The sequence below is a fragment of the Mandrillus leucophaeus genome, unplaced genomic scaffold, assembly GCF_000951045.1.
Source record: "Mandrillus leucophaeus isolate KB7577 unplaced genomic scaffold, Mleu.le_1.0 Scaffold28, whole genome shotgun sequence".
NCBI classification, from domain to species: Eukaryota; Metazoa; Chordata; class Mammalia; order Primates; family Cercopithecidae; genus Mandrillus; species Mandrillus leucophaeus.
The window spans coordinates 3217069-3226231 of NW_012102920.1; the positions used below are offsets into that span (position 1 = coordinate 3217069).

Sequence of the window (9163 nt, forward strand, 5' to 3'; positions counted from 1 at the left end):
GCTCTGTCACCCAGGCTGGAGTGCAGTGGCGCGATCTTGGCTCACTGCAATCTCTGCCTCCCGGGTTCACGCCATTCTCCTGCCTCAGCCTCCCAAGTAGTTGGGACTACAGGCGCCCGCCACCAGGCCCGGCTAATTTTTTGTATTTTTAGTAGAGATGGAGTTTCACCATGTTAGCCAGGATGGTTTTGATCCCCTGACCTCGTAATCTGCCCGCTTCGGCCTCCCAAAGTGCTGGAATTACAGATGTGAGCCACCTAAACATTTAATTTTTAATTACATTTAGTATAATTTATAAAACATTTTGTAGAGATGGAGTCTCACTGTGTTGCCCAGGCTGATCTCCAGCTGGGCTCAGGCGATTCTCCCGCTTTGGCCTCTCGAAGTGTTGGGATCACAGGCATGAGCTGCTGTGCCTGGCCTGAGAAGCGTTTTCCATAAATCTTGAGAAGCAGGTTCTCCCATAAACTAGAAGCACAGCTGTCCTATGAAAAGGGTGGCCTGTCTTGGGATCTTACTGTGTCAGTTCTTGGTTGTGCTCAGAAGGTTCTGGAGTCATAATAAGGGCCAGCAAGAGTGATGTTTGTGCCTCAGCTCGCATGTCGAAAAGAGCATCTGTGGCTACCTTAGTTACTGGAGATCTTACGTGTGGCCAGAGCCAGAGCTGGGGCTAGAGCCCTGGTTTTCTGTCATGTGCTCAAAGAGCTGTGTAGGTTTGACCACATTTTATTGAGTTTTTCTTTGAAAATAATTTGGCTTATAAGAGTCATGTTTTGGGTTCTTTAGGAGCCTTTTTTTTTTTTTTTTTTAATCATTTCATTGGATTTAGCATGGCTGATGGATGCCTTTTCCTCACGTAAGTGGGCAGTTTGATTTTAAGTTGCTCACTCAGCAGACCAGGTAGGGATAGTTATTTGCTTTTGTATTTGTTTTTTTTTGTTTGTTTTTGAGACGGAGTTTTGCTCTTGTTGCCCAGGCTGGAGTGCAGTGGCGCAATCTTGGTTCACTGGAACCTCCGCCCCTCAGGTTCAAACGTTTCTGCTGCCTCAGCCTCCTGAGTAGCTGGAATTACAGGTGCCCACCACCATGCCCGGCTATTTTTGTATTTTTTGTAGAGGTGGGAGCTCTCCATGTTGGTCAGGCTGGTCTCGAACTCCTGACCTCAGGTGATCTGCCTGCCTCGGCCTCCCAAAGTGTTGGGGTTACTGGTGTGAGCCACTGCATCCGACCAATTTTTCTTTTTTTTTTTTTTTGAGACAGAGTCTTTCTCTGTCGCCCAGGCTGGAGTGCAGTGGTGCGATCTCGGCTTACTGCAAGCTCTGCCTCCCAGGTTCTCGCCGTTCTCCTGCCTCAGCCTCCCGAGTAGCTGGGATTACAGGCACCCGCCACCATGCCCGGCTGATTTTTTCTGTTTTTACTAGAGATGGGGTTTCACTGTGTTAGCCAGGATGGTCTCGATCTCCTGACCTCGTGATTGGCCCTCCTTGGCCTCCCAAAGTGCTGGGATTACAGGCGTGAGCCACCGCGCCCGGCTGAGAATAGTTATTAGAGCCCAGTTAATTTGGCCCATGGCAGGTATGATACAGAAAGCATTACTTCCAGGACTGAGAAATCTCCTTTCTTACTGTTTTGCTTCTCTTTAACTTGTAATATTTTCATATATTAAAAAAAAAAATCTCTTTGATGGTTTTGGATTTCGAAAAATAAAAGCTAAAGTGGCTGCTGTACCTCTTCAGAGGTAGCATTTCCTTTGAAATGGAGTCTCCTAGATAAGAGGTCTCTTTCCCAGGAATGTCACTGTGAGCTGCTGTTTCGTTCTGGAAAGCTTGTGGATTTCTTTCTGTATTCTAGTTGTGACAGGCTGGTTCTGATCACAGCATATTGAAGATGCTGTTTGAGCACTCTCTGTTTATACGGTGCTAGTCCAGGTATTTGTAAGAGGACATACAAAATTTAGAGATTGGTCCCTGATTTTACAAAATTTACTAATAGAACAGAGCAAATATTACTGAGTAGGAAATGAGAGTCAGTTAAAAGTAAACAAGAAGAGGCTGCTGGATGGCCATAATTGCTGTGGCCACATGTGTGGCGATAAGCTCCTTGAGGAAGATGAGTTAGTCTAGGTCTTTTTTTCCCTTTAACAGCTTCTTGTCCAACGCATAGTCTAGGTCTTAAAGGATGTAAGACATGAATTGGCATGAGAAGGTGTATGAAGTGTACATTAACAAAAATTAGGCATTTTAGCAAATTTAGAAAACCTAGAACCCTCAGAACGCCAAATATTTGTCATCTGTTTTTTCCTGATCCGCATGAGTGTCTGTGTTTTTATTTTAATTGCTGGTAATCAGTGATTATGTGCCGTTGTACTTCCTCTGTCCTGTATTGTCTGACGTGCAATCGTGTCTTCAGTGTTTTTGGTAGCTGCATGGTGTGTGACATATAAAAGTCCCAGTTTCCTCGACTGTGATTTGGGTGAGGTCTGTATCCTTTGGTGCACAGTGGAGTTACAAGGTCAGAAGGGGAGGGTGGCACGAGATGAAGCTGGCAAGGCAGGGCAAGGTCATCCGGGGCCGTGTTACCATGGTAACAAGTTGGGCTGTTTCATAACCACTGTAGACAGTCCTTGAAGATTTTAGGCATGGAGTGATATTTTAAAAAGATGACCCTGGCTGAGTGGATGAAGGGAGACTGTAGTGGAAATAGGGGGCCAGTGAGCAGGCTTGACTTGAGTGGCTTAGGTTAGTCATGATATAGGTGTTTAGATTTAATTTTTTGAGCATATAGGACAGTTACATGGTTCAAAATTGAAAAAGTATGGCCGTGTGCAGTGGCTTATGCCTGTAATTCCACCACTTTGGGAGGCCGAGGCAGGCGGGTCGATCACCTGACGTCAGGAGTTTGAGAGCAGCCTGGCCAACATGGTGAAACGCTGTCTCTAATAAAAATATAAAAAATTAGCCAGGCGTGATGGCAGGTGCCTGTAATCCCAGCTACTCGGGAGGCTGAGGCAGGAGAATTGCTTGAACCTGGGAGGTGGAGGTTGCAGTGAACTGAGATTGTGCCATTGGACTCCAGCCTGGGTAACAAGAGTGAAACTCCATCTTGGGAAAAAAATAAAAATAAAACAAAATTGAAAAAGTACCTCCCTAGCCACTCAGTTCTTCTCTTGGGAGGTCCCCAGTATTACTGTGCGTATTTCATGATATTTATGAATATACAGTCGTGTGTCACTTAAGGACATTTTGGTCAATGGCAGACCACATACCTGTGGGTGGTCCCATAAGATTGTAATGCAGTCAGGCATGGTGGCTCACACCTGTCATCCCAGCACTGGGAGAGGCTGAGGCAGGAGCATCATTTGAGCCCAGGAGTTCAAGACCAGACTGGACAACATAATGAGACCCTGTCTCTACAAAAAATAATAAAAAGTTAGTTGGGCATTGTGGTGTGTGCTGTAGACCCAGCTACTCTGGGAGGCTGAGGTGGGGGAGTTGTTTGACAGGAGGTCAAGACTGCAGTGAACCATGTTGGTGCCACTGCACTTCAGTCTGGGCAGCAGAGCGAGACCCTGTCTCAAAAAAAAAAAAAAAAAAAATAGAGGCTAGAAATTCTTATTGCCTAGTCGTGTAGTGGGCATTGTTTTGTAGCAGGGTAGTGTGCTACCTTTTCTAGGTTCAGACATACAGGTATCATTGTGTTACACTTACCTACAGTGCCACGCTGTGTAGGTTTGTAGCCTAGAAGCCATAGGCTTCACCATACAGTCTAGGTGTGTCATAGGCTATCCCGTCTAGGTTTGTAGGCTTCACCATACAGTCTAGGTGTGTCATAGGCTATCCCGTCTAGGTTTGTAGGCTTCACCATACAGTCTAGGTGTGTCATAGGCTATCCCGGTTTGTAGGCTTCACCATACAGTCTAGGTGTGTCATAGGCTATCCCGTCTAGGTTTGCGGAAGTGCACTCTTTGATGTTTGCACCGTGATGAAATCACCTAGTGATGCATATCTCAGAATGTATCCCCCTCATTAAGTGTCACGTGATCATACAAATACATGTATAGATGTTTTAGGCTTTTTATGATGGAACTTTTTCAAACTTCCTCAAAGGTAGGTATATATGAACACTGTTACCTGTCCCCCAGCATTAACAGTTATCTTATAATGGTTAGTCTTGTTTCAGCTGTAATACCTCCCTCACCCCTACCCTATCTGTAATTATATTGAAGCAGTTCTCAGGCATATTTTTTCTGTGAATATTTCAGTTAATGTAAATATTTCAGTCAATAAATAGTGTTCAGATTTCTTGTTTCAGTTTAGGAACAAAATATGGTCTATTCCTTAGCTTTGGTAGAGATCTCTTAAATCTCAGTATATTGATTTCTCCTCCTTGTCTTTATTATTATTTATTTTTTCTCATGTCTTTATTTTTTCTTGCAATTAAGTTTTGAAGAGAATGGTTCATTTGTCCCAGCGTTTCCTATAACCTTGTTTTGCTGATTGCATCTTAACGGTGGCGTTTAGCATGTTCCTCTTTCCTGTAGTGCCTGTCACTGACATACACTTACTATCTAGAACTGCTGATGTCCAGTGTGAGAGCCACTCACCACACGTGGTGACCAGCCTGGCCACCACTTGTAACGTGGTTAGTGTGAGGTGAGATGTGTGGTGAGTGCAGAAAACACCTGGGATTTTGAATGCAGATTGTAAAAAAGAGAATGTAAATGATCACATTAATACTTTTAAAAATGTTGATTGCATGTGGATATATACTACTTTGGATATATTGGGTTAAATAAAATATTAAAAGTTATTTGGTGTGTTTCTGGTTTTTAAAAATGTGACGGGCTGGGTACAGTGGCTCATGCCAGTCCCAGCACTTTGGGAGGCCAAGGTGGGTGGATCATGAAGTCAGGAGATTGAGACCATCCTGGCTAACACGGTGAAACCCCACCTTCTACTAAAAATACAAAAAATTAGCCAGGCGTAATGGCATGTGCCTGTGGTCCCAGCTACTCAGGAGGCTGAGGCAGGAGAATTACTTGAAACTGGGAGGCGGAGGTTGCAGTGAGCCGAGATTGCGCTGCTACACTCCAGCCTGGGCGACACAGTGAGACTCCGTCTCAAAAAAAAAAAAAAAAAGTGACAACTAGAAAATTAGGAATTACGTACATGGTTCCCTCTGTGGTTCACATTGTCTTTCAGTTGGACAGCCCTGGTCCAGGGGCTCCATCAGGTGCAGATTTGTCTTTTTTTTTTTTTTTCCCCAGTAAGAATGTATCACAACTGGTATCATTCTTATATTTATTTATTTATTTATTTTATTTTTATTTATTATTATTTTTTTTGTGATGAAGTCTCACTCTGTCGCCCAGGCTGGAGTGCAGTGGAGTGATCTCGGCTCACTGCAACCTCCGCCTCCTGGGTTCACGCCATTCTCCTGCCTCAGCCTCCTGAGTAGCTGGGACTACAGGTGCCCGCCACCACCCCCAGCTAATTTTTTTTTGTATTTTTATTAGAGACGGGGTTTCACTGTGTTAGCCAGGATGGTCTCGATCTCCTGACCTCGTGATCTGCCCGCCTTGGCCTCCCAAAGTGCTGGGATTACAGGCGTGAGCCACCACGCTGGCCTGTATGGAGTTTTCAATTTAATCCTTACAACAGCTTTATCAGGTGGGGTCACTAACCCAGTTACTCCATTTCACGGAAGAGGAAATGAGTGTCTTTCCATTGTGTTTCAGTCAGGTAATCTGAGGTACCCTTTGGGTCCCAGAACAGCAAAAGAGCGAAGCGTCTTTGGAGTTTGAATTCAAGCTTCCTGGGCGTTACCTGTGTGAGCTGCCCGGGGCAGGAGGAGGAGGTGGTGCTCCCAGGGGTCCCATGACTCGCGTGGACTCCTGGTGGCGTCATTTTGTGCCGTCTGTGGTGTAGGCAGCCTGTCCCTCTGGCACCTGCCATAGCCGGAGTCTCCTGGTCTTCCCTTTGCACAGCTTGGTCAGGAGACATTTAGGGCCGTCAACAAGGAGCATAAAACCCCAGCCACTTGTTTGTGTTTTGTCTCTTGTGATTTCTGTTTCAATTTCCTGGCCCTGTTAGCTGTGTCCATCATGCAGATCAATGCGTCGTACAGAATGCTGTCCAGACGTTACAGGTGGGCTTGCTCCCTCATGCGTTCCGTTTCCATTTTCTTTTATTTGAGATCACTTAATTTTGCTTTATTGATTGATTTTTAAGACTGGGTCTTGCTCTGTCACCCAGGTTGGAGTGCAGTGGCGCAGTCTCAGCTCACTGCATCCTGGACCTCCTGGGCTCAGGTTGTCCTCCCATCTCAGCCCCCAAGTAGCTGGGGCCACAGGCGTGCATCACCACACCAGGCTAATTTACACACGTTTTGTATTTGTTTATTTTCGAGACAGGACCTCATTGTGTTGTCCAGGCTGGAGTGCAGTGGCTCGATCTCGTTCAGGTGATTCTCCCACATCAGCCTCCTAAGGACCTGGGCCACAGGGTCACGTCTGTTGCCTTTTCAGCATGTTTACTGTCACTTAGATGCAGTAATGATACTGTCGTGTCGAGGGGTTCGATGACTTTCCCACGTGGCCGGTACACGTTAGAGCTGGCTCTGCCCTGGACTAGGACGGTGCGGTAGAAGGGCGTTGGGGGAGAGTTGGGAGGGAATCGCAGAAGTCACTTGAGAGTTGCGGGTGGGAGTAAGTCAACCTTTCCGCCTCAGTTCACCTGGAAAATGCAGAGGCGAATGCACCAAGATGTAGTCTGAGTTGTGCCCTTTTTTTTGTTTTTGTTTTTGAGATGGGGTCTCGCTGTGTTGCCCAGGTTGGTCTTAAACTCCTGGGCTCGAGCAGTCCTCCCGCCTCAGCCTCCCGAGTAGCTGGGATGACAGGTGTGTGCCACCACACCAGGTAATTTTTGTATTTTTGGTAGAGACAGGGTTTCATCATGTTGCCCAGGCTGGTTTGAGCTCTTGGCCTCAAGCCATGTGCCTGCCTTGGCCTCCCAAGGTGCTGGGATTGCAGGCGTGAGCCACTGTGCCCGGCCAAGACCACTTTTTAAACCATTTAATGACTGTTTCTTTGGTTATCCTCCTGGGTATAGCATCACATGGGGCAGGTTGCTAACCTAGGTGGGCTGATGGGGCTGTGGAGACCATGCTAATGATTCTTGTCCTTGTAATAAGGGCAGTAGGAGGGTTTCAAGGCAGGGAGTGACTTCATCAGGTTTGCGTGTTAGGCTCTGGCTTCCTTCCTGGTCTTCCTGCTGCTATGTGAAGAACGGATTGTAGACGGACGGCAGTGGAGGCAGCAAATGCAGTCCTCAGGAAGTGGGTGGTCACCAGTGATGTGGCAGATGAGGAGGGCACAAGGATGACTTGTGGGACTAGGCCGGAGCCAAATGCTGCCTCTTCTGCTTGAGCAGAAGAAGGGTGGGTGGCGGTGCCATTCGCCCAGACAGGGAAGGCATGCTCGGGTCAGCTCTGGGGCGGTTTATTCCAGGAGTGGCAAACTCTTTCTGTGCAGGCTGGATAGTATTTCGGACTCGTGCACCAAGAAGCAAAATCAAGGATAACTCCACAAATTTTTGTTCACAAAGATCAAAATATAGTTGACTACTTTTTTTTTTTTGTAATACAGATCTACTGATTAGAAGAACAGAATTTTTTGGGGGATAACATTTTGCTTAATTGGGGTTCAAAGTTAATGTTCCCTGTCATAAAAATTACTGGAACTGTTCATCTGTTAAGTGCCTATGTGTGATAAGTTTTCTGTGTTTCATCTTTGAAAATGTCTTCACACTGATCGCTATTGCCATATTCCAATATCAGTACAGACGCAGATGATTTATTTTTTTTGAGATGTAATTCATTTACTATAAAATTCACATTTTAAAATGTGCACCTCAGTGGGGTTCTTTGGTATGTTTGGAATGGTACAGCCATTACCACTACTTCCAGATCGTTCTGTCACCCCAAAAAGAAACCTCATACCCGTTAGCAGGCATTCCTTAATCCTTCCCCGACCCCCCATCCTGCTCTACTTTTTTGCAAATCTTTTCTCTCATTCTGTGGGTTATCTTTTCACTTTCTATTTTTTTTTTTTTTTTTTTGAGACAGAGTCTCACTCTGTCGCCCAGGCCTAAGTGAAATCTTGGCTCACTGCAACCTCCGCCTCTCCGGTTCAAGCCATTCTCCTGCCTCAGCCTCCTGAGTAGCTGGGATTACAGGTGTTTGCCCGGCTTATTTTTGTATTTTTAGTAGAGTCGAGGTTTCACCACGTTGGTCAGGCTGGTCTTGAACTCCTGACTTCAAGTGGTCCACCTGCCTCGGCCTCTCAAAGTGGTGGGATTACAGGTGTGAGCCACTGCGCCCGGCCTAATTTTTCTTTTCTTGATGCTTTCCTTTGAAGCACAAATGTTTTTAATTTTTGATGAAATCCAACTTTCTTGTTTTTCCCCTTGGTTTCTTTGCTTTTGTTGTCGTGTCTGATTGCCCAATCCAAACCAGGGAGTTTGTTTCCTTGGAAAAGTTGCATAGTTTTAGCTCTTGCTTTTAAGTCTTTGATCCGTGTTGACTTAATTTTTGTACATGATGTTAGGTAGGATCCAGGCTTCATTCTTTTCACTTACAGTTGGCTCAGCGGCACTCGTTGAAAAAACTGTGTTTTCCCCATGGAATTGCCTGGCCATCATTTTTGAAAATCAGTTGAACATAAATGTGATGGTTCATTTCTGGGTTCTCAGTTCTATTCCATTGATCTATACGTCTGTCCTTATGCGAGTACCACCCTGTCTGTGTTATTGCAGCAGTGTAATAAGTTTTGTGATGAGGAAATGTGAGTCCTTTGACTTTGTCTTTCTTTTTCAAGACTGGGTCCCTTGCATTTTCTTTCTTCCTTTCTTTCCTTTCTTTCTTTCCTTTCTTTCTTTCCCCTTTCTTTTCCCCTTTCCTTTGCCCTTTCCTTTCCCCTTTCCTTTCCTTCTTTTTTTGAGACGGAGTCTCGCTCTGTCACCCAGGCTGGAGTGCAGTGGCGTGATCTTGGCTCACTGCAAGCTCCGCTTCCCAGGGTCATGCCATTCTCCTGCCTCAGCCTCCTGAGTAGCTGGGACTGCAGGCACCCGCCACCACACCCGGCTAATTTTTTTTTTTTTTTTTT

General features: G+C 45.7%; 1 pseudogene across 1 annotated transcript in view; it reads right to left on the bottom strand.

Annotated features, from left to right (window-relative positions):
* LOC105543335 overlaps window positions 1–5906 on the bottom strand; it is a 21610-nt pseudogene extending 15704 nt beyond the window's left edge. Inside the window, exon 1 of the transcript XR_001006607.1 lies at window positions 5826–5906. The product of XR_001006607.1 is annotated as an uncharacterized protein ARRDC1-AS1-like (transcript). The remainder of the gene's footprint in view (window positions 1–5825) is intronic.
* Window positions 5907–9163: the final 3257 nt, after the last annotated feature.